The sequence below is a fragment of the Pseudophryne corroboree genome, chromosome 4 (genome assembly GCF_028390025.1).
Source record: "Pseudophryne corroboree isolate aPseCor3 chromosome 4, aPseCor3.hap2, whole genome shotgun sequence".
Classification (NCBI taxonomy): Eukaryota; Metazoa; Chordata; class Amphibia; order Anura; family Myobatrachidae; genus Pseudophryne; species Pseudophryne corroboree.
This window is the reverse complement of record NC_086447.1, coordinates 906,594,262-906,619,691: the sequence shown is the minus strand read 5'-3', so window position 1 is coordinate 906,619,691 and position 25,430 is coordinate 906,594,262. Positions and strand designations below refer to the sequence as shown.

General features: G+C 47.1%; 1 protein-coding gene across 3 annotated transcripts in view; it reads left to right on the top strand.

Moving 5' to 3' along the window:
- Positions 1–15,968: 15,968 nt before the first annotated feature.
- The window catches only part of LOC134910652 (calpain-13-like), a 157,197-nt gene continuing 147,735 nt past the window's right edge, over positions 15,969–25,430 (top strand). For all 3 annotated transcript variants that reach the window (XM_063918941.1, XM_063918942.1, XM_063918939.1), the window contains exon 1: positions 15,969–16,150. The gene's annotated coding sequence lies outside the window, so the exon portion shown is untranslated. The remainder of the gene's footprint in view (positions 16,151–25,430) is intronic.

Here is a 25,430-nt window from a genome sequence, read left to right as displayed (position 1 = left end):
GACAAATTAAAACTTATGTTAACCAAGACACCCATATTAGCCTATCCCGATTACAGTCAACCTTTTCATCTGTACACCGATGCCAGTTATCAAGGATTAGGAGCAGTTTGTCTCAGCAACAGCAGGGGAAAGAGAGGGTTCTCGCTTATGCAAGTAGAAGTTTAAAGAAGACGGAACGAAATGATGCCAACTATAGTGCCTTTAAGTTGGAATTTTTGGCCTTAGTATGGGCAGTTACGGAAAAATTCAAACATTACTTAACTGCTACTCCCTTTGTTGCTTTCACCGACAACAACCCTCTCTCACATCTACCAACAGCACATCTTGGGGCGCTTGAACAGCGTTGGTCCTCTCGCTTGGCCAATTACCAATTTACTATTAAGTACAGAAGTGGTCGAGGTAACATTAATGCTGATGCACTGTCCTGACTTCCATCTGGGATTCGAATCGGAACTGAAGAAGACGAATGGGAGGCAGTGGAAATGCCTGCATTTCATGCTCTACTAATCCGACAGCGAGAGATTTCGACTGCTGAATCCTCAACCCTCTATTACGACTCTTCAACCTTGATAGAAACCGAGCCTGAGGGCCGATGGAAACAAGTGCAGGAAGAGAGTTCTCTATTGAAAAGCCTACTGCTGTCTAACAAGGTACTAACTTGGGAAGAAAGGCAAACAGTTGACCCCGAATTGCTGAAGTTGTGGAGACAGAGGAACCGTTTGAGAATACGTAAGGGACTCATCATCTGCTGCGGAATCAACCCCAATACGCATTGTCCCATTACTCAAATAGTTATGCCTCGGCAACAGAGTGAGTACCTGCTCCAGGCGTATCATAATCAATCAGGCCATTTTGGCACTAAAAAATTGGAAGCACAGCTTTGTAGTCGATTCTTCTGGATTAACATGCGGCAAGACATTGAGGCTTGGTGCACCAACTATCCAAATTGCATCGTGGGAAGAAAACCTTCCTATGACCAGAGAGCCCTTCTACATCCCATTGTCAGTCATCGTCCACTGGAACTAGTGTCAATTGACCATCTAAAGTTAGAAATGAGTCGTACTGGGTATCAATATGCTGTAACTATAATTGATCATTACACTAAGTTCGCTGTGGATCTTCCTGTCCGAGATTTATCAGCAAAGACAACGGCTGAAATATTATGGAGGGCATTCGTTCGGCCTTATGGCTATCCGGAGAACATATTGACTGATCAGGGGCCTGCGTTTGAGTCCAGACTGTTTCAAGAACTGTGTGATTTATATGGATGCAAGAACTTAAGAACGACTGCTTACCACCCCCAATGCAATGGGGGATGCGAAAGAATGAATCGAACCTTAATTAACATGTTAAGAACAATTTCCCTACTGGAGCGCTATGTACTCTACTTCCAGAGATTACTTTTGTGTACAACAATACAAAACATAGTTCCACAGGATATACCCCATTTTATTTGCTGTTTGGACGGGAAAGAAAACTACATATGGATCTGAAATTGGATATATCCCCAGAAAAAGCTCAGGGAGAAGTTTCGCACAATGATTGGGTAAAGGAACATCAACGGAGGTTGAAAACAGCACAGTCCAAAGTTGATCAAAGAATGAATGACGTACGCCGTCGTCAATCTGATTACTACAATGAGACTGCTTTGGCTGAGTTGTTAAGAGTGGGTGATGATGTCTGGAAGAAGAATAATCAGCGTCGAAGTAAACTGGACAGTTACTGGGAACTAACGCCTTACATCATAATTGAAATTCCACGTCCCGAGGTTGCAGTGTATAGAATTTCCAAGACTCAGGGTGAATCGTCCCTAGTAGTCCATCATAACCAATTGAGAAAATGTCGAAATCCCACTGCACTGGATAGCATTGACAGCGAAGAAAAGGCAGAGAGGTCGAGTGCAACTACAGTTTTTGATGTAAGTGATCCCATGGGTATAATGGGATTGTTCTGGCCAGTAGTGACAGGTGCTGGAAGTTCCATTAGTGAAAGCACCACCAATGAGTTCGTAATGTCCCAACCTAATGCGATAGAGAATCAAAGTTACGAGGTTCCTGATTCTCCAACAATGGTACCTGGCGTAGTAGGGATAGAGGATCATAATATAACCGATTCTCAGCCGAAATTGAGGAGATCAGAGAGGAGTACAAAAGGTGTATACCTCTTAGATACCGATACTAAAGTATTATTGTAACAGTTAAACATGAATTAGAATTCAGTAGGGAAGAGGTAAAGGAATGCGTGAGGACACCCATATTTCCAGCAGGGTAGTATGTAATACGCAGTTAAACCCACTATGTACTGTAGAAGTATAGTCCCTGTACAAGTATAGTTATGCTTAGTTTTGTTCTTGCATTGTGTATACATATAAATAAGTAAAATCAAAACTTAATTTATATAACAATGTCCTCACAGAGGGATTTTAAAATAAGTTTATAATTGCCCCCATAAGGTGCAGTTTGGCTCATGGATGTCCCCCTCACAGAGGGGAGGTGGACTGCCCCAAATAACGGGGTTGTAATAACTGTGGATGCGGCTGAGACGGACCCATGCCCAGGAAGGGGGGGGTTTGTTTATGTGATTGGAAACAAACTTAATCAGCTCGTGCGGATAACGGCTGGGGGATCAATCTGGGTCACACAGGGGAGATGTTAAAAAGGAGAGCTGAGGGGGAACTGTTGGGGAGAAACCGCTGAGACTTACGGCCAGAGGACGGACCCGTAGAGGAGCCTGGAGCCCTAAAAGAACTGCGTCACGCTGAGATCCGACACCCGGCCCTGAACGGAGGTGTGACTGTTATGCACACCAATGCCTGCAGGAATGTACTGGTGTTTGAACTGTTATACACACCAGTGCCTGCAGGAATGTACTGGTGTCTGAACAGAGAGGGATGCAAAACAAATGAACTCACAGACAGACTGGGAAATATGACATAACGTACACAGAAGGTGATAGGGTAACAAAACCAACACAGAGTGAACAGAGAAGCCCAGAGGCTAAGAAACTGGGTGTCTCCCTAGTATTAGAAATGCTCAGATGGAAAAAGCAAGATGTTGTGTTTTAATACGTAGAGAACCCGAAATGCTGTTGCTAAGGGCAACAGCAAAACCCTAAAGGGTTACCAACGGGTGTGGCAGTAAACTCCTTGGTCAGAGATGGAATAATAGACACAAGGAGAGTCTCCACAATCCTAATTCTCACTTGCAGGGCCCAGGTTCAGCTTACTGCCACTAAACTGACACATGGACGCCCTGCACAGTGAGAGAGGATTATGCAGGCAGGTCTGAAAGTACAGCCACAAACCTGCTGGGTTCACAGAATAGCAAAAGAACCTCAGCAGGCTAAACGACTGACTCCAGTCTTACTGCTAGGTCTGGATTGGCAGAGTGTAGTACCAAATGCCCAGGCCTATTTGCAGTAAGCAACAACAAAATACAAAGCTACACAGTACTGGCTAACTTTCAGGAACTGACTAACCAACAAAGATTCAGCAGCATCTGCTTAACCTGAGAAGAGGCCTTATAAAGCAGGTGCTGTCCACGCCCCCCTCAGACCTCACAGACTGTGAGCACAAAAACCAGCACCGGATCCCATGCCTGTAACCACTGCACAGCAAAAGACCCGAACCGGAGTATCAGCTGCGCTCAGGTTACTCCGCTAGCACTTGTCTCCCGGTTGCCATGACGACGTGGCAGCACAGGGCAGGAGACCCTAACAGTACCCCCCCCCTCTGACGAGGGGTCAAAGAACCCCTACCACCGGGTTTATCGGGGAACTGCGAGAAGAAAGAGCGTATCAGTCTGGGGGCATGAAGATCACAACTGCGCACCCACGACCGCTCCTCCGGGCCATACCCCTTCCAGTGCACCAAAAATGACAGCCGACCCCGAACCATCTTGGAGTCAAGAATCCTTTCAACAACAAACTCCCTCTGGCCACGTATCAGAAGAGGGGAAGGTCTTCCTCTGGAAGAAGGATTACTAATCGACCGTTTTAAAAGGGAACAATGAAATGTTTTATTGATACCCAAAGAACGGGGCAGATCTAACTGAAATGCCACCGGATTGATAACCCTGGTGATCTTATAAGGGCCGATGAACCGGGGGCCTAACTTATGAGATGGCTGTTTCAACTTCAAATTCTTGGTAGACAACCAGACGAAGTCTCCTAATTTGAAGCTGCAGGGTCTTTTCCGCTTATCAAAAACCCTTTTGGTCACTAATGACACAGACACAAGGGCTTTCTTCACTTTCCTCCAAATACCTCTAAGGACCGAAACGACAGAGGAACCACCAGGCGTGGAGTCCAGGGGGTCAAAAGAATTGGCCTTAGGATGATGCCCATACACACAAAGGAAGGGAGAGATCCCTGTAGCAGAGTGAGCCGCGTTGTTATAGGCAAACTCCGCCATTGACAGATGAGCAACCCAGTCAGTCTGACACTTGGAGACATAACACCTGAGGAACTGCTCCAAGGTCTGGTTCACCCTTTCAGTCTGCCCATTAGACTGCGGATGGTAGCCTGACGACAAGCTGACAGAAATCTGGAGATCGGAACAAAATGCCCTCCAGAATTTGGCCACAAACTGGGATCCGCGGTCAGAGACCACATCAAGTGGCAACCCGTGGAGGCACACAACATGCAGCATAAATAATTCAGACAGGCGTCTGGCCGATGGCAGCCCAACCAGTGGAACGAAGTGCGCCATCTTCGAAAACCTGTCAACGACAACCCAGATGGCTGTCATCCCAGAGGATTTGGGCAAGTCCACAACAAAATCCATTGAAATGTGGGTCCATGGCTTAGATGGAATAGAGAGTGGATGTAATGGGCCAACAGGAACCCCTCTAGGAGTCTTATTTCGGGCACAGATGTCACATGCCCGAACCCACTGATCCACATCCTTAGCCACCGAGGGCCACCACACCGCCCTAGATAGCAACTCCCGAGTTCTGGCAATACCCGGGTGACCTGCCGACTTCTTGGCATGGAATTCCAGGAACACTCGCTGTCTTAACCTAGGAGGCACAAACAAAAGACCTACCGGAAGATCTGGAGGAGCCTGCTCCTGTGCTCTAAGGACTAATGACAAGAGGTCCTGGGTAATGCCCACTTTAATACATGATGGGGACACAATGGGCAACGGCTCCTCGGTGGTCTCCTGGATTGGAGCAAAACTCTGCGAGAGCGCATCAGCCTTGATGTTTTTTGACCCAGGGCGATATGTTATCAAAAAATTAAAGCGAGCAAAAAACAAAGCCCATCATGCCTGCCTGGCATTGAGACGCTTCGCTGACTCTAAATATGCCAAATTCTTATGGTCGGTGAGAATTGAGACCACAAACTTAGCCCCCTCAAGCCAGTGTCTCCACTCCTCGAGTGCATCCTTAATAGCCAACAATTCCCGGTTACCCACGTCATAATTCATCTCGGCAGGCGAAAATTTACGGGAAAAGTAAGCACAGGGATGAAGGCGATTATCAGACACTCCCATCTGAGAGAGCACTGCCCCAATACCCATCTCAGAGGCATCCACCTCCACCACAAAAGGACGCTCTGGATCTGGGTGTCGCAGCACCTTGGCCGAGACAAATGCCCTTTTGAGACGGGCAAAAGCCGCTTTGGCCTCACGAGACCAGTGAGCAACATCCGCCCCTTTCTTAGTGAGTGCCACCAAGGGCGCCACTATAGACGAAAATCCAGCGATAAATCGTCTATAAAAATTTGCAAAGCCCAGGAAACGCTGAAGCGCCTTCAAACTAGTGGGCTGCACCCAATTCAGGACTGCCTGTACCTTGGAACCCTCCATTTGGAAACCTTCTGGGGAGATAATATATCCTAGAAATGCGATTTGCTGAACTTCAAATTCGCACTTCTCCAGCTTCGCCCCAAGCCGGTGGTCTCTGAGTTTCTGGAGGACTAAGCGTACATGCTTCCGATGTTCCTCCAGGGAATGGGAGAAGATTAGGATGTCATCTAAGTATACAACTAAGAATCTATCCAAATATTCCCTGAGCACATCGTTCATGAAATCCTGGAAGACTGCCGGGGCATTACAGAGCCCAAAAGGCATCACCAAATATTCATAATGCCCTGAGTGGGTATTAAAGGCAGTCTTCCATTCATCCCCCTCTCTTATTCGGATTAGATTGTACGCACCGCGTAGGTCAATCTTAGAAAAAATGGTGGCAGTACGAAGCTGGTCAAACAAGACCGAAATGAGAGGCAGTGGGTATGAGTTTTTAATCGTGATACGGTTCAATTCCCTGAAGTCGATGCAGGGTCGCAATGAACCGTCCTTTTTACCCACGAAGAAGAACCCCGACCCAACTGGAGACTGTGAAGGTCTGATAAATCCTTTAGCCAAGTTCTCCTGAATGTACTCTGCCATAGCCTGAGTCTCAGGACGTGACAGGGAGTACAACCTGCTCTTGGGAAGCTTAGCATTCGGCAACAAATCAATGGCACAGTCATAGGGGCGATGGGGAGGTAGTACCTCTGCAACTTTTTTGGAGAACACGTCCGCAAAATCTGGCAATCCTGGCAAACTTAGCTGCGAGAGCCTGACTGGAAGGCTCAAGCAACTCCTGAAACAATCAGTACCCCAACTAAGAATCTCCCCAGAGACCCAGTCAAATTGAGGATTGTGGGCCCTTAACCAGGGTAACCCCAACACCAATGGGGCAAAAGTACAGACAGTCACATAAAAGGACAATTTTTCAGAGTGTGTGGCTCCAATAAACAAAGAAATCTGGCTAGTGCAAGAGGTAATTTTACCCTGGGATAATGGTTCCCCGTTTAACCCACAAATCTCAATTTCCGACGCCAAGGGTACTAAGGAAACAGAGTGTTTCAGGGCGAATTGGCGGTACATAAAAACCCCGTCGGCCCCACTGTCCACAAAGGCCTCAGTCTTGACAGTTTGACCGAGGATCTTCAAGGTCACCGGAATGATAAAAGTCTTCTTGGGAAATTCTGACTTCTGGCCTGACAGGATATTTCCCATCACCCTCAGGCCCTGAAGTTTTCCGGCTTTTCTGGGCATGATACTACCACATGACCCTTATTCCCACAGTACAAACACAACCCCTGCTGTCTCCTCCGCGTCTTCTCACGCGAGGAGAGGCGGGTAGCCCCAATCTGCATAGGCTCCTCGGAAAATTCCTCAGAGTCTGAGGTTCCCTTGGGAAAGAAGGAAACCTTGGTCTCCCTTTCAAGCCTACGCTCTCTCAGCCGTCTATCCACCCGGATGGATAACTGCATGAGCTGATCCAAGCTATCAGGCAAGGGATATTGTACCAGTTGGTCTTTTATCTGGTTAGAAAGACCTCTTCGGTACTGGTGTCTCAGGGCTGGGTCATTCCACTGGGTATCATGGGCCAACCTCCGAAACTCCGTACAGTAAACCTCAACTGGCCTTCGCCCTTGCTTAAGGATCGAAATCTGAGCCTCGGCTGAGGCCGTCTTGTCAGGGTCATCATACAACATGCCCAGTGCCGTAAAAAAAGCATCAACACTTTTAAGCGACGGACAGTCAGGCTGCAACCCATATGCCCAGACCTGTGGGTCTCCTTGTAGCAAGGAAATCACTATGCCCACCCGCTGAATCTCTGACCCAGAAGACTGAGGCCTAAGCTGGAAATATAACTTGCAGCTCTCCTTGAAACAAAAGAACTGCGAGCGATCTCCAGAAAAACGATCCGGAAGATTTACTTTCGGCTCCTTAACCCCTGAAGGTGCTGCTGCTGCGGGAGCTCCGCCAGCGGCCTGGGAGGTGTGCATTTTAATGGACAAATCATTAAATTGACGAGTCAGGACCTGCACCTGATCGACCACCTGTTGCAACGTATTTTGAGGGGTATGCTCCATATTCCCACAAAATTTCAACAGGAGTATTTGGCTGCTGAATATGTTATGCACACCAGTGCCTGCAGGAATGTACTGGTGTTTGAACTGTTATACACACCAGTGCCTGCAGGAATGTACTGGTGTCTGAACAGAGAGGGATGCAAAACAAATGAACTCACAGACAGACTGGGAAATATGACATAACGTACACAGAAGGTGATAGGGTAACAAAACCAACACAGAGTGAACAGAGAAGCCCAGAGGCTAAGAAACTGGGTGTCTCCCTAGTATTAGAAATGCTCAGATGGAAAAAGCAAGATGTTGTGTTTTAATACGTAGAGAACCCGAAATGCTGTTGCTAAGGGCAACAGCAAAACCCTAAAGGGTTACCAACGGGTGTGGCAGTAAACTCCTTGGTCAGAGATGGAATAATAGACACAAGGAGAGTCTCCACAATCCTAATTCTCACTTGCAGGGCCCAGGTTCAGCTTACTGCCACTAAACTGACACATGGACGCCCTGCACAGTGAGAGAGGATTATGCAGGCAGGTCTGAAAGTACAGCCACAAACCTGCTGGGTTCACAGAATAGCAAAAGAACCTCAGCAGGCTAAACGACTGACTCCAGTCTTACTGCTAGGTCTGGATTGGCAGAGTGTAGTACCAAATGCCCAGGCCTATTTGCAGTAAGCAACAACAAAATACAAAGCTACACAGTACTGGCTAACTTTCATGAACTGACTAACCAACAAAGATTCAGCAGCATCTGCTTAACCTGAGAAGAGGCCTTATAAAGCAGGTGCTGTCCACGCCCCCCTCAGACCTCACAGACTGTGAGCACAAAAACCAGCACCGGATCCCATGCCTGCAACCACTGCACAGCAAAAGACCCGAACCGGAGTATCAGCTGCGCTCAGGTTACTCCGCTAGCACTTGTCTCCCGGTTGCCATGACGACGTGGCAGCACAGGGCAGGAGACCCTAACAGTGACCCTATACTCCGGTGCCTTCCGCGATACGAGTAGCCGAGACCCGGCCGGGACCCTGGAGCAGTGTGCCGTGCGGAGACCTCCGTGATCAGGCTGGGGCAGCGGCTATCGTGATTCATACCACCCTTGCTGGGCGGAAGGGAGGAGGCATCTTCATGTTGGCCCTGCGCAATTGAATGGTGACTGAATCAGAGGCGTGGCGGAATTCCCCGACATCTCTGGAGCGGTGAGTGACAGCGGGAGGCGGGCAAATCGGAGGCTCCATTACAGATAGCGGGCGGCACCCATTGCACTAAACTGGCCTAGAAAAGGTGTTACCAGCTTAGACTGACAGCCAGAAGGCAGGACTGGTGCCTTGTTTTAGGTATTACACATCGACACTTTGTTGCAGTCTAGCCAAGAGAAGAAATCTATGTAATTCAGCTTGAAAGCTTGAACAGACACATTGTTGCAGTCTAGCCCAGAGCAGGAAAACAGTGTAATTCGACTTGAACAGAAAAATAGTTACTGCTAACACTGCAGAGCTGCAGTGAATTTATCATTACCTTTGCTATCTGTAGATCAATAACATTATATATCCTTAACTTGTGAGAGCGCCAGATGGAGTGTAAAGGAGTACCAAAGAGAGAGTTAAGTTAATGAAACTCGGTGTCCGCAGACGGTAATGAATTATATCCAGCACTAAACAGCACTATCGTTAAGGGCAACACTACTAAACTCTTTGCATATTTGCCTTAGAAGTAATAATCCACGTTGCGCTCATACTATAATGCTATTGCAACCTCGTCAACTAAAACCCTACTAATCGCACTACCAGCAGCTAAGACTAATTGCTTTGCTCTCAACTTCTGCTCTACTAACTGTACCTTTTCCTCTTGCTCTATCAGAAGATTAATAGAAATAGAGCAGGGTTACAAATATGCTACATTAATCTCTTTGTAGGAGATTACTGCTCCGCAAGAACTTGGACAGATTGAGGGACCGGGGTTGGGGATTACATTTCAGGGTCACGGGTTAGCCATCCTCTAGGAGGAGGAGAATACCATAACTTTATAAGTGGGATATACAACCCTTTACTGGCCAGCCCCGTAAATTAATGTGCACCAACGAGAAGAACAGAGTACTCAGATAGACCAACAAAGACATTATACTATAGGAAGAGAATATTGGTTAATGTTGTTGACGGATTAAGTAAATGCATTAGTGAATGTATTATTCATATTTAATACTGACTGTTTCAAGAACTGTGTGATTTATATGGATGCAAGAAATTAAGAACGACTGCTTACCACCCCTAATGCAATGGATGATGCGAAAGAATGAATCGAACCTTAATTAACATGTTAAGAACAATTCCCCTACTGGAGCGCTATGAATGGCCTACTCTACTTCCAGAGATTACTTTTGTGTACAACAATACAAAACATAGTTCCACAGGATATACCCCATTTTATTTGCTGTTTGGACGGGAAGGAAAACTACATATGGATCTGAAATTGGATATATCCCCAGAAAAAGCTCAGGGAGAAGTTTCGCACAATGATTGGGTAAAGGAACATCACCGGAGGTTGAAAACAGCACAGTCCATAGTTGATCAAAGAATGAATGACGTATGCCGTCGTCAAGCTGATTACTACAATGAGACTGCTTTGGCTGAGTTGTTAAGAGTGGGTGATGATGTCTGGAAGAAGAATAATCAGCGTCGAAGTAAACTGGACAGTTACTGGGAACTAACGCCTTACATCATAATTGAAATTCCACGTCCCGAGGTTGCAGTGTATAGAATTTCCAAGGATCAGGGTGAATCGTCCCTAGTAGTCCATCATAACCAATTGAGAAAATGTCGAAATCCCACTGCACTGGATAGCATTGACAGCGAAGAAAAGGCAGAGAGGTCGAGTGCAACTACAGTTTTTGATGTAAGTGATCCCATGGGTATAATGGGATTGTTCTGGCCAGTAGTGACAGGTGCTGGAAGTTCCATTAGTGAAAGCACCACCAATGAGTTCGTAATGTCCCAACCTAATGCGATAGAGAATCAAAGTTATGAGGTTCCTGATTCTCCAACAATGGTACCTGGCGTAGTAGGGATAGAGGATCATAATATAACCGATTCTCAGCCGAAATTGAGGAGATCAGAGAGGAGTACAAAAGGAGTATACCTCTTAGATGCCGATACTAAAGTATTATTGTAATAGTTAAACATGAATTAGAATTCAGTAGGGAAGAGGTAAAGGAATGCACGCATATTTCCAGCAGGACAGTATGTAATACCCAGTTAAACCCACTGTGTACTGTAGAAGTATAGTCCCTGTACAAGTACAGTTATGCTTAGTTTTGTTCTTGTATTGTGTATACATATAAATAAGTAAAATCAAAACTTAATTTATATAACAATGCCCTCACAGAGGGATTTTAAAATAAGTTTATAATTGCCCCCATAAGGTGCAGTTTGGCTCATGGATGTCCCCCTCACTGAGGGGAGGTGGACTGCCCCAGATAACGGGGTTGTAATAACTGTGGATGCGGCTGAGACGGACCCATGCCCAGGAAGGGGGTTTTTTGTTTATGTGATTGGAAACAAACTTAATCAGCTCGTGCGGATAACGGCTGGGGGATCAATCCGGGTCACACAGAGGAGATGTTAAAAAGGAGAGCTGAGGGGGAACCGTTGGGGAGAAACCGCTGAGACTTACGGCCAGAGGAAGGACCCGTAGAGGAGCCTGGAGCCCTAAAAGACCTGCGTCACGCTGAGATCCGACACCCGGCCCTGAATGGAGGTGTGACCCTATACTCCGGTACCTTCCGCGATACGAGTAGCTGAGACCCGGCCGGGACCCTGGAGCAGTGTGCCGTACGAAGACCTCCGTGATCAGGCTGGGGCAGCGGCTATCGTGATTCGTACCGCCCTTGCTGGGCGGAAGGGAGGAGGCGTCTTCATGTTGGCCCAGCGCAATTGAGTGGTGACTGAATCAGAGGCGGGGCGGAATTCCCCGACATCTCTGGAGCGGTGAGTGACAGCGGGAGGCGGGCAAATCGGAGGCTCCATTACAGATAGCGGGCGGCACCCATTGCACTAAACTGGCCTAGAAAAGGTGTTACCAGCTTAGACTGACAGCCAGAAGGCAGGACTGGTGCCTTGTTTTAGGTATTACACATCGACACTTTGTTGCAGTCTAGCCAAGAGAAGAAATCTATGTAATTCAGCTTGAACAGACACATTGTTGCAGTCTAGCCCAGAGCAGGAAAACAGTGTAATTCGACTTGAACAGAAAAATAGTTACTGCTAACACTGCAGAGCTGCAGTGAATTTATCATTACCTTTGCTATCTGTAGATCAATAACATTATATATCCTTAACTTGGAACTTTTATTTCAATTCTATGTGAGAGTGCCAGACGGAGTGTAAAGGAGTACCAAAGAGAGAGTTAAGTTAATGAAACTCGGTGTCCGCAGACGGTAATGAATTATATCCAGCACTAAACAGCACTATAGTTAAGGGCAACACTACTAAACTCTTTGCATATTTGCCTTAGAAGTAATAATCCACGTTGCGCTCATACTATAATGCTATTGCAACCTCGTCAACTAAAACCCTACTAATCGCACTACCAGCAGCTAAGACTAATTGCTTCGCTCTCAACTTCTGCTCTACTAACTGTACCTTTTCCTCTTGCTCTATCAGAAGATTAATAGAAATAGAGCAGGGTTACAAATATGCTACATTAATCTCTTTGTAGGAGATAACTGCTCCGCAAGAACTTGGACAGATTGAGGGACCGGGGTTGGGGATTACATTTCAGGGTCACGGGTTAGCCATCCTATAGGAGGAGGAGAATACCATAACTTTATAAGTGGGATATACAACCCTTTACTGGCCAGCCCCGTAAGTTAATGTGCACCAACGAGAAGAACAGAGTACTCAGATAGACCAACAAAGACATTATACTATAGGAAGAGAATATTGGTTAATGTTGTTGACGGATTAAGTAAATGCATTAGTGAATGTATTATTCATATTTATTGATAGTAAATATGCTGTACATGTAATGTGATTTAGGTTGCAATAACCCCTTTACTTTTAGGTGTCCCGGTGACATCGGGTATAACAACCAGGACGGAAGTTAGGTTCCGGTGTAATAAAACGTTACTTCATTGATTATTTATTCGTTGTAACAATAGGCAGTTGTTTCTATATTATTATATGGTGAAATGTCTGCAGGTATATTGAAATTCCTGCAATACGATAAACAGAAGAAGTAATAAATACACTACGTCACAACGTTTCTTTGCTAGTCTCGTGCAATTCTTACTTGCCTCTCTGCGAAGAACGGAAGACAGAACTTCCTTGGATATAATAAAGGACATAGAAGCGATACAAAAATATATACTTATTTACTAGTAGTTGAAACAGTCCCGATCGGAGTGTTACACCCACAGTAGTGTTCCTTACACATGTCTCCAGTATAGTGTCAGATACACATAATGCCCACAGTAGTGTTCCTTACATATGTCTCCAGTATAGTGTCAGATACACATAATGCCCACAGTATTATTCCTTACACATGTCTCCAGTATAGTGTCAGATACACATAATGCCCACAGTAGTGTTCCTTACATATGTCTCCAGTATAGTGTCAGATACACATAATGCCCACAGTAGTATTCCTTACACATGTCTCCAGTATAGTGTCAGACACATAAAGGGGCTAATTCAGGTTGGATCGCAAATCGCGTTCCAACCTGAACTTTTATGATCGCTCCACGGGCGCATGCACCCACACTTTCTGCGGGGGGAGCGACAGAATATGCGATCGCCTCTGCCTGTCAATCAGGCAGAGGCGGTAGTGGGGCAGGCAATGCTCCGTTTCCAGGGAGAAGATGGAGCATTGCGGGGGCGGTGCGAACGGGGGGTGGAGGTGGCCATATGGGGGCGTGATCACGGCGGCTGCGTGATGTCACACGCAGCTGCCGTGATCGTGAACACAGCAGCGGGGCTCCTGCGGGCGCAGATAAGCTGCGTTGGCAGGAGCCATCACTAATTTCTGTTATAAAGCAGAAATTGCAAGGTTAGCGCAATTTCTGCTTCATAAAGTAGGGGAGAAGCGGTCAGCATGCTGGGCGGCCTTGTACATTATATGCCCCCACAGTGTCAGATACACATTATATGCCCCACAGTGCCAGATACACATTATATGCCCTCAGCAGTGCCAGATACACATGATATGCCCCCACAGTGTCAGATACACATTATATGCCCCACAGTGTCAGATACACATTATATGCCCCATAGTGCCAGATACACATTATATGCCCCCACAGTGTCAGATACACATTATATGCCCCACAGTGTCAGATACACATTATATGCCCCATAGTGCCAGATACACATTATATGCCCCCACAGTGTCAGATACACATTATATGCCCCACAGTGTCAGATACACATTATATGCCCCATAGTGCCAGATACACATTATATGCCCCCAGCAGTGCCAGAGCCCCAGCAGTGCCAGATACACATTATATGCCCCCACAGTGCCAGATACACATTATATGCCCTCACAGTGCCAGATACACATTATATGCCACCAGCAGTGCCAGATACACATTATATGCCTCCACAGTGCCAGATACACATTATCCAGTAGAACAGTGCACCATACGAGAAAAAAAAATACCCTTACGGCAGGGCTTACTTTGAGTGGGTACTCAGGAGTAACCAATTGCTTCAAGATGCACCGCACCCTCACAGCAGCCAGCAGAGGAAGAACTGGTCTGCTCTGGTGACAGTGTACACGGGAAGGGACAGCAGCAGCATCCGTCCTGCGCCCACCTCCTAGCAGTGGTTGTGACGGCGAGGGGGAGTGCTGTAGGCGGGCCAAAGCTAAACTGCTAGGAGGCGGCCCGCGGGACGGACGCTGCTGCTGTAGGGATCTGGCTCCAATATGGTGGCAAGAGACAGCGGCACCCATTACGTGTGGCGTCCTGTTCGGCCGCTCTATTGGAAGATGCCTGGAGCCGGCACCGGCGGGAATCAATGCCATCTTCAGATGGCAGTTGTTCTCACTGCTCCATTCCGGGTCTGGAGTGAAAAGAGGGATCTGAGTGGAGACTTCCTCAGCCTCCTCACTGCAAGAACGGCGCATGCGTGACCTCAGAAGCAAGGGTATTGAAGGGGGTGTGGCCAAATCTGGGAAGGCATGGCCACACCCTTAAAAAAAAGTGGTAAAATAATTTTGCAGGTGCCACTGCAAGTTACATATGTGCAACCTGTTGCGGGAGGGGGGGCTAAGCAACTCTGCTAGTGTTACTGATCGCAGAGTCATCTGATTATCAGAGCAGCTGTCCCTGCACCGGAGCAATAGGGACTAGTTCCAGTACTCTAGCATCTGCCGCCGCAACTCACGGTAAGTTGGATACTTAATTATAGGTGGCTGTCCGGCTAGGGATACATTTAACATTATCAGTTGCACCCTATCTTGTCTCTGCCCCCTTCATGTCGATGCCTCCCGACTGCCAAAGCAGCACCAACCTCACCCCCCCAACTCCACCACCACAATTTAATGACTTTTGCCACCTCCTCTCTCACTAGCTACAAAATAAAATAAAAATAAGTGTCACCCCTAGGCACGTGCCCCATGTGCCTAGTATGAAATCCACATCCGATGATGAATAGGCCCCTAAGTGATGATCCTTAAGGGATAGAACAACTCCCAGGAGATACTGTACAGAATAAATCTTGGATTTTAGCTCATCGGTGATAAGAAACAATCCTCTCTCCTACAGCTTCCATGGCTCCAATGTACAGGAAGAAGATAATAGACCAGAGGGTATTATATTCAATACAAATATATTCACACAACAACAAATAATATGCATACATTTAATAAAAAAGATTATAGTTTATCTGATAAGATCTGACTGGTAATGAAACCCATTGATCACGAGAGAGGAAGAAGTTTCCAACATACAGTATACAGTAGAAAAGCTTTTCTCTTTCAAAATATACTTTTGAGGAAGACTTAATGCATATAGTTCAGTCTCTGTGTTACTGGAAACCAGGTGCCTCAGGGCACCAGAGACATGTTGTGACGCATTAGCTGTGTATATAGCATTCGTTCTAGTGGGAAGAGCCACCGGTCACCTCTTTTGCTGTAGATGTGTGTAATCCCATCTTCACATAGTCTGCCGGCAGCTCAAGGTGTTTCTCAGAGAATCTCCTGAGAGCAGACGGATTGCAGAGGTTCATAACTCACTGTATAGGAAGCTTTGGGTGTCCCCTGTCCCAGGAGCCTGAACCAACACAGTAAAAGTAAGTAGAATGTAGAAAGTTTGGACGAGCGGAAGGGTGAAGGCACAAGTCAAAGTTTAATGCTCTTTGGAAAGATGATTACCAGTGGCCAGTGGTATGAGGTACTGTAGGAGTGTGTGTGTGTGTGTGTGTGTGTGTGTGTGTGTGTGTGTGTGTGTATGTGTGGCGGGAGGGGGCTACAACAAATGCAAACACCTACTGTAGGTAGTCAGCCGTCACATCAATGATGATTTAGAGCTATTTCTATTTCATTTGTTTAATAGACTGGTCAAGATTAGTTTACAGGACAATTTCCTGCAGATTATTGGGAACGCTGGTGTCCTGTGAAGGCGGAATGTATGACACCAGAGGTTACATTTATTTATTCGATATATATCTGGTATAGTGTAAAATTAATAATAAAAGAACCCACAATATTTATAGTTGTGTATTGTTATTTATTTTGTATAGTTTTTATATACATTATGTATTTGTATTGTGTATTATGTTACACAGTATTGTGGTGGTCATTCCGAGTTGTTCGCTCGCTAGCAGATTTTAGCAGCATTGCACACGCTAGGCCGCCGCCCTCTGGGAGTGTATCTTCGCTTAGCAGAATTGCGAACGAAAGATTAGCAGAATTGCGAATAAATAATTCTTAGCAGTTTCTGAGTAGCTCGAGACTTACTCCTACACTGCGATCAGCTCAGTCAGTTTCGTTCCTGGTTTGACGTCACAAACACGCCCTGCGTTCGACCAGCCAGTCCCCCGTTTCTCCAGACACTCCCTTGTTTTTCCCTGACACGCCTGCGTTTTTCCGCACACTCCCAGAAAACGGCCAGTTTCCGCACAGAAACATCCACTTGCTGTCAAACACACTACGATCACTTCAACGATGGAAATTCTTCGTTCGGACGTGAGTAAATCTACTAAATTTTGTGCTAAATTACTTAGCGCATGCGCACTGCGTACCATGCGCATGCGCATTTTTGCCTTAATAGCTCCGTAGCGAAAATCGGCAACGAGCGAACAACTCGGAATGACCCCCTGTATCCTGTTTATTTTACAATCTGCACTAGACAACGAGTGTAACATCACTTGATCTCCTCGAGTATCTGATAATCTGCAACGATTTAAAATATATTCATCTGCATATATTCCCGATTGTAAAGCACAATGGACTATGCTGGCGCTACAGTATGTAAGTGAACGTTGATACATAAATATAAGGAAACAGTGCGGATGGTACATTATTCCGCCATCGCTGTGTGTAGAGTACACTATTTGGATCTTTTATTCTTTATTATCCAGATACCTACACTGATATATTTGTGTAACGGCCCCCATACATCTGAGATGTATTGGGGAAATGTCCTGATCCCCTGATGGCCGGAGAATTGGGAATAATAAATAATTTCTACGATTCCCTGACGGATCGACAGTCATCACTAGCTGGAGGATCCGGTTGGCGGTGCGTGCAGATCAGGGATTCGTTTTGCGGGATGTTCACGATTTTTGTGGTAGCCCCCCGCACCCCCAGAAGAGCTGGCAGATCTCCCGCATCCTGCCCGCACCCTAGAGAAGCGGGCAGGAAGGAGAGATAATCTCCGGCTTTTGGGTGTCCATGGGGAGGGTGAGGGGCTAAAATGAAGAAATTCACCCTCTTCCCGCAGACCCGCAAATCGCGTCGTTTTTACTGAGGTGGGGATGGTGCTTAATGATGTCAGAGCTCAGCCCCACCCCCCGAAGTTCCCTCCAGCGTCCTCTCTCCGGGCTTTTCCGGAGTGTTCAGTGGGCATCAGTAGGCAAAGTGTTCAGTGGTCGTCTCGGTACAATTCCCGCTGTCTGCGACATTTGCATATTTTTGCACATTTGCTGTGTATACATTTGCAGGGTACAACTCTGAATCAGGGCCATTGACTGGACACAGCAGCTTCTGTTCAATAGTCAAATCTTATTATTGTTTAATTTTCTATATGGAAAACGACAATAATATTAAAAACTGGTATTTATACACCAGCAACTTGTAACGCAGAGGAGATATATAGTAATGGGCTGTAACTACCGGATGACCAGGCTGGCACTTGCAAGGGGCTGTGATTGAGGTGGGGTGAAATATTGGGGTATCATGCACCATAATAAACAATGTAGCCTAGCTAGGAGTATCATATACTGTATACAGGTAGTATATTATGGAGCAATAACATGTGACAAACCCTGCCATGCTTTCAATTGAATGCTGGGTAATACACACGCTAAGTACAATGTGCTTATTTTGTGGGATATATTATACAGTACGTTTGCAATTTAGACGCACGTTACGCTCAATCCAGCTTGATCCCCATAGTGTCCAGTGTCTTTCACCTGTCCGAGACCTTACTGATGTACTGTACTGTGTATGCACTTGGCCTATAGGGGGTCATTCCGAGTTGTTCGCTCACTAGCTGCTTTTAGCAGCCGTGCAAACGCTATGCCGCCGCCCTCTGGGAGTGTATCTTAGCTTAGCAGAAGTGCGAACGAAAGAATCGCAGAGCGGCTACAAAATCATTTTGTGCAGTTTCAGAGTAGCTCCAGACCTACTCCTAGCTTGCGATCACTGCAGACTATTTAGTTCCTGTTTTGACGTCACGAACACGCCCTGCATTCGGCCAGCCACGCCTACGTTTCACCAGCCACGCCTACTTTTTTATCTGGCACGCTTGCGTTTTTTTCTCTCACTCCCTGAAAACGGCCAGTTGACACCCAGAAACACCCACTTCCTGTCAATCACTCTGCGGTCAGCAGTGCGACTGAAAAGCTTCGCTAAACCTTGTGTGAAACTACATAGTTTGTTGTAAGAGTACGACGCGCATGCGCATTGCGCCGCATACCCATGCGCAGAACTGCCAGTTTTTTGCCTGATCGCTGCGCTGCGAACGAAAGCAGCTAGCGATCAACTCGGAATGACCCCGATAGTACGTGTAAGCAGATTTCAGATAACCCTTAGGTAGAGGACGCTCACTGCTTTGTTAGGTGTATAGTAAGTGAAGGGTTAGTGGCGTGGCAATAAGTAAGAAGCCCTCAGGATAGAGCTTTGTGGTTGAACAAAGAAAACAGCAGCAAAATTGTTCAGTGTAATAACATTTATTTGCAGACGTTTCCTTCAGATCTTCTCTGGAACTGTCATCAGAGCTGATATCTTTCCCATTTCCTTGTTTTGCAATAAGAAATATGTGAATAAACAGTATAAATTCCACCTAGTCACACAGATCATTGGCAAAATGTCCTTACTATAAATTGAAAGATTAACTATTTCTACATTCATTCTACTTAAACTGAAGCAGAACCCCAGATCCAACAAACCCTGCAATGTGAAATCAATGAATTAGCAGTCCTGGAACACAAGGACCCAATGCAACAATACCCACCACTGTGCTATCAAGCTGCCCCGTACCCTGTAACTCATTTTGTATTTTGTTGGCTATTACTCACAATCTTATATACAGTATAGAAAGCTACATAGTACTACTTCAGTCATTCAATATTCAGGATTAAGGACTCTGGGGCTAATTCAGTAATCAGCAGAATTTGCTATCCTTTTCCTAGCATGCTGGGGGCCTCCCATCGCAGGGCAAGGTCGCCCAGCATGCTAACTGCCCCCCTCTGCAACCATGCTGAAATTGCGGTCGCACCGCCATCTTTTTGATAGAAGCGGCTGCTTCGATCACGGCCACGCCACGCCCCCCATTTCCCCCGCCACATTTCCATTTTCCTGACACTGCCTCCGCAACGCTCTGTCTCCTCCTGGGCAACGGAGCGTTGCCACCCCACGAACACCTCTGTCTGATTGAAATGGACTGGCCCTGTGCATGGGCCAGCATCTTCAATGTCATTTTTACGGTCGGAACGCCAATTGCTCCTAAGGACCTAATTCAGCATGGGCTGTAGTTGTGCGAAAAATTGCACAACAGCCCTTAACACTAGCCAGCGGGGGGACACCCAGCACAGGGCAATTCCGTCCCGCATGACGGGCCCTCTCCCCCCCCCCGCGCTGATATGCGACCCCACTAACATGCATTCTCTTCACTCAGCAGCGAAGCGCTCGGCGCGCTCGGTTGGACAAATGCATCGCCAGCACAGGAGCGGATAGACGCAGCACATAACTGAGCACAGGAGCGGATGGACAAAGCACATAACTGAGCACAGGAGTGGATGGACACTGGACATAACTGAGCACAGGAGCGGATCGACACAGCACATGACTGAGCACAGGAGCGGATGGACACAGCACATAACTGAGCACAGAAGCGGATGGACACAGCACATAACTGAGCACAGGAGCGGATGGACACAGCACATAACTGAGCACAGGAGTGGATGGACACTGGACATAACCGAGCACAGGAGCGGATCGACACAGCACATAACTGAGCACAGGAGCAGATGGACACAGCACATAACTGAGCACAGAAGCGGATGGACACAGCACATAACTGAGCACAGGAGCGGATGGTCATGGCTCATAACTGAGCACAGGAGCGGATGGACGCAGCACATAACTGAGCACAGGAGCGGATGGACACAGCACATAACTGTGCACATGAGTGGATGGACACTGGACATAACTGAGCACAGGAGTGGATGGACACAGCACATAACTGAGCACTGGAGCGGATGGACACAGCACATAACTGAGCACAGTAGCAGATGGACACTGGACATAACTGAGCACAGGAGTGGATGGACACAGCACATAACTGAGCACAGGAGCGGATGGACACGGCACATAACTGAGCACAGGAGCGGATGGACACAGCACATAACTGAGCACAGGAGTGGATGGACACAGCACAGAACTGAGCACAGGAGCGGATGGACACAGCACATAACTGAGCACAGGAGTGGATGGACACTGGACATAACTGAGCACAGGAGCGGATCGACACAGCACATGACTGAGCACAGGAGCGGATGGACACAGCACATAACTGAGCACAGAAGCGGATGGACACAGCACATAACTGAGCACAGGAGCGGATGGACACAGCACATAACTGAGCACAGGAGTGGATGGACACTGGACATAACCGAGCACAGGAGCGGATCGACACAGCACATAACTGAGCACAGGAGCGGATGGACGCAGCACATAACTGAGCACAGGAGCGGATGGACACAGCACATAACTGTGCACATGAGTGGATGGACACTGGACATAACTGAGCACAGGAGTGGATGGACACAGCACATAACTGAGCACTGGAGCGGATGGACACAGCACATAACTGAGCACAGTAGCAGATGGACACTGGACATAACTGAGCACAGGAGTGGATGGACACAGCACATAACTGAGCACAGGAGCGGATGGACACGGCACATAACTGAGCACAGGAGCGGATGGACACAGCACATAACTGAGCACAGGAGTGGATGGACACAGCACAGAACTGAGCACAGGAGCGGATGGACACAGCACATAACTGAGCACAGGAGTGGATGGACACTGGACATAACTGAGCACAGGAGTGGATGGACACTGGACATAACTGAGCACAGGAGTGGATGGACACAGCACATAACTGAGCACAGGAGTGGATGGATACTGGACATAACTGAGCACAGGAGTGGATGGACACTGGACATAACTGAGCACAGGAGTGGATGGACACGGCACATAACTGAGCACTGGAGCGGATGGACACAGCACATAACTGAGCACAGGAGCGGATGGACACGGCACATAACTGAGCACTGGAGTGGATGGACACAGCACAGAACTGAGCACAGGAGTGGATGGACACTGGACATAACTGAGCACAGGAGTGGATGGACACTGGACATAACTGAGCACAGGAGTGGATGGACACGGCACATAACTGAGCACTGGAGCGGATGGACACAGCACATAACTGAGCACAGGAGCGGATGGACACGGCACATAACTGAGCACTGGAGTGGATGGACACAGCACAGAACTGAGCACAGGAGTGGATGGACACAGCACATAACTGAGCACTGGAGCGGATGGACACGGCACATAACTGAGAGCACAGGAGCAGCCTCTGGAGGGAATGGACGAAGCACAGCACAGCAGCAGAGGAGCAGTCACTAGATTAGATTGACACAGGAGCAGCCATTGGAGTTGATAGACACAGTCGCAGCACAGTTGAGCGGAGCGCACAGCAGTGTGGACGGGTGGAACTGGCACAGGAATCACCGCTGCAGGGGTCTTATATAGAATCCAAAACTCACGAGAGATCCAATACTGCTTGATGGCGTTTTGCCTCAATCTGAAGTCTGGCATTAGCATGGAAATTTAAACAGCAGGTCCGGATTCCGCCCCAGTTGGGTTACTTTGGGTGGACTTGGATCTCTGAGATCCAAGCCTGCTCATCTCTATCGGTAACAGTGCCCTAGGCTGTTGAAATCTCGGAGTCCCCACTCACAAATTATCTCCTAATACATTTTTAATTTTACAAACCAACGGTCTACGATCTGGAACCTGTAATGTGAATCTAATGTCTGTGGTTTATATACTTTAAGTTGTTAATAGGACCATTACATTATTACAGTATTTTCTCTACAGAGTCTTTAATGTACAGTTTTCGTTTCATTGAGTTGATTCATTTTTTTCTCTCTTTTGGAAACAATGGGGGTAATTCAGAGTTGATTGCAGCAGTAAATTTGTTAGCAGTTGGGCAAAACCATGTGCACTGCAGGGGGGACAGATGTAACATGTGCAGAGAGAGTTAGATTTGGGTGGGGTATGTTCTAGGTCGACAGGTCAAAGGGTCGACGTGAGTTTTTCACTTTTTTTTCTTTTTTTGAACTTTTTCATACTTAACGATCCACGCGGACAACGATTGGGAATAGTAACCTGTGCCGAGCGCAGCGGTAGCGGAACGAGGCACCTTGCCCGAAGCATGGCGAGCAAAGCGAGCCATGCGAGGGGACACGGTATACTAATTGGGCTTCCCGGTCACTGTACGGAGAAAACGACACCAAAAAAACATGAAAAACTCATGTCGACCTTTTGACCTGTCGACCTAGTACATGTCGACCTAGAAACCCTATCGACCTTCAAACCCTGTCGACCTAGTGACTGTCGACCTATAGTGGTCGACCTAAACATTTTCGACCTAGACCTCGATTTAATGATCCACACCCATTGTCTCTGTGCAGGGTAAATACTGGCTGCTCTATTTTTACACTGCAATTTAGATTTCAAATTGAACACACCCCACCCAAATCTAACTCTCTCTGCACATGTTACATCCCCCTACAGTGCACATGGTTTTGCCCAACTGCTAACAAATTTGCTGCTACGATCAGGTCTGAATTAGGCCCAATGTAAGAACGCTTGGTTGTAATTTTCTTTCAAGATCAAATTAGTATTATTTTGACCCATTGTCACGGAGCCCCTAAAAGGTTTGGGGCCCATAGGCCGGTGCCTACTCTGCCTATTTGGTAATCCAGCACTGTTTGGTAACCTCTGTGTATGGATGACTGCACAGTTCCACTTCTCATGTCCTTAAGGTTGCATGGAAATCTATGTATATAAAGCAAGCTGTGGAGTTTATTACGTATTAGCATTTTAAATATAGAATCCAATGAGATTTGGATCATGTCCTGCGATAAAATGATCATTTCATGCAAGAGATATGTGCACTGAGGGCCTGGCTCTTGAGTTGAACCCAGGTGGGTTTGTGGCCGCATCCCGTGGGTTTAAGCATATTGCACGTGCGCTGTGGAAAGCAAACGAGTGAGCACGCGCCGAAACCAGGAATGTGCACACGGATGGAGACTGCAAGTACGGATGGATTGATTGGACCTCTCTTTCTGTGAAATGTGCGTGTCTGGGCGGCAACTGGGTGGTGACCATGTGGGTGTGTCATGGGCGTGTCGTTTGCGTATATAAGTCAACTTCAATGCGGTCGCAGATGGGACGACTACGTCAGACGAGTCTTTTGCAGCCAGCATGAAGTGGACACATGTCCAGAGACTAATGACGATTGCTGCGGCTGCAGGCGGACGTGATGACGTTCCACAGGCAAACGCATGGATGTTTGGCATATGGTGGCTGGATTCTCACATAAGCCGTAAATGTAAATGTAGTCTGCCGTGGCATTATGGAATTGCGGCCACAGATTTGTCAGACTCCGCCCCAGAGTGCGCAGTGCCGTACACCTGTATAAGTTGTAAAAACGTCTGTCCGTGGCCTTATTGATATGTTATGTTTGTACAGTACCTACCTATAGTATGTGTGAGCAGATTGCTGCTAGTCTGCCCTGAGGCAGAGGACGCTCACTGCTTTTCCGGTTTGGTGTGTGGCACTGGTAAATGAAATGTGTGACACTAAGTAAGATGCCCTCAGGGTAGAGCTTTGAGGTTGAACAAAGACAGCAGTAAAATTGGACAGCTTAATAACATTTGTTTATGGGCGTTCCTTCCCGACCGTAGTCACAATCCCGCCCCGCAGAGCTGCTACAGACGTAATTATGTCATCTTAGCTCAGGCTGTTTTGCAATTTAAAACAAGTGGATAAGGAAAATATAATGAGAATATTTTTCACCTAGTCACATAGACCAAGTGATCAAATATTTATACAAGGAGATAAGATATTTTACCTGTGCTCTTAGTTCAGCCCTGATTATATCAGTCACATTCCCACAAACCCGCAGTCAGTTTCTGAGAGGAAACAATCTATTTGGGGTCTAAAGGGCTCTACACATTTAGCTATCCGCAGCCGAGCTACCGACAGCGGATACGGCCGACGGGCGACCCGGCCGCGGGGGAAAGGTGACGGTGGGAGTGAAGTTTATTCACTCCCCCCATCACCCGGCTCCATAGCAGCGCAGGCAACCGAGATCGTCCATATTGGCCTGCATGCACAAGCTACGGGGCACCAGCGATGAACGAGCGCGGGGCCGAGCATCGTTCATCGCTGGTGCCTCCACACTCAAAGATATGAACGGTATCTCGTTCATTAATGAACGAGATAGTTTATATCTTTGACTATTATCGCCCAGTGTGTAGGGCCCTTAAGGATCGGTCAGCCCAGTCCTTCCAATCTTTGCGCTCAATTCAATTCTGTATGGATTAAACAGCGCCGGGAATTAGCTCCTGGTGCTATTCAATTCAGCATGCTGTGACATCCGACAAGAGGATTTCTTCTCGCACTCTTCCAGTGCTGTTGCAGTGCTGATTTCTGCCCTTAGCCTCACCTCACGGCATTGGTGTGTGTAGCGTTAACCTTTATAAATATAGATGCTGTATATCTGTAATGGGCAGGCTATAATGATGCTGCACTATGGGGGTC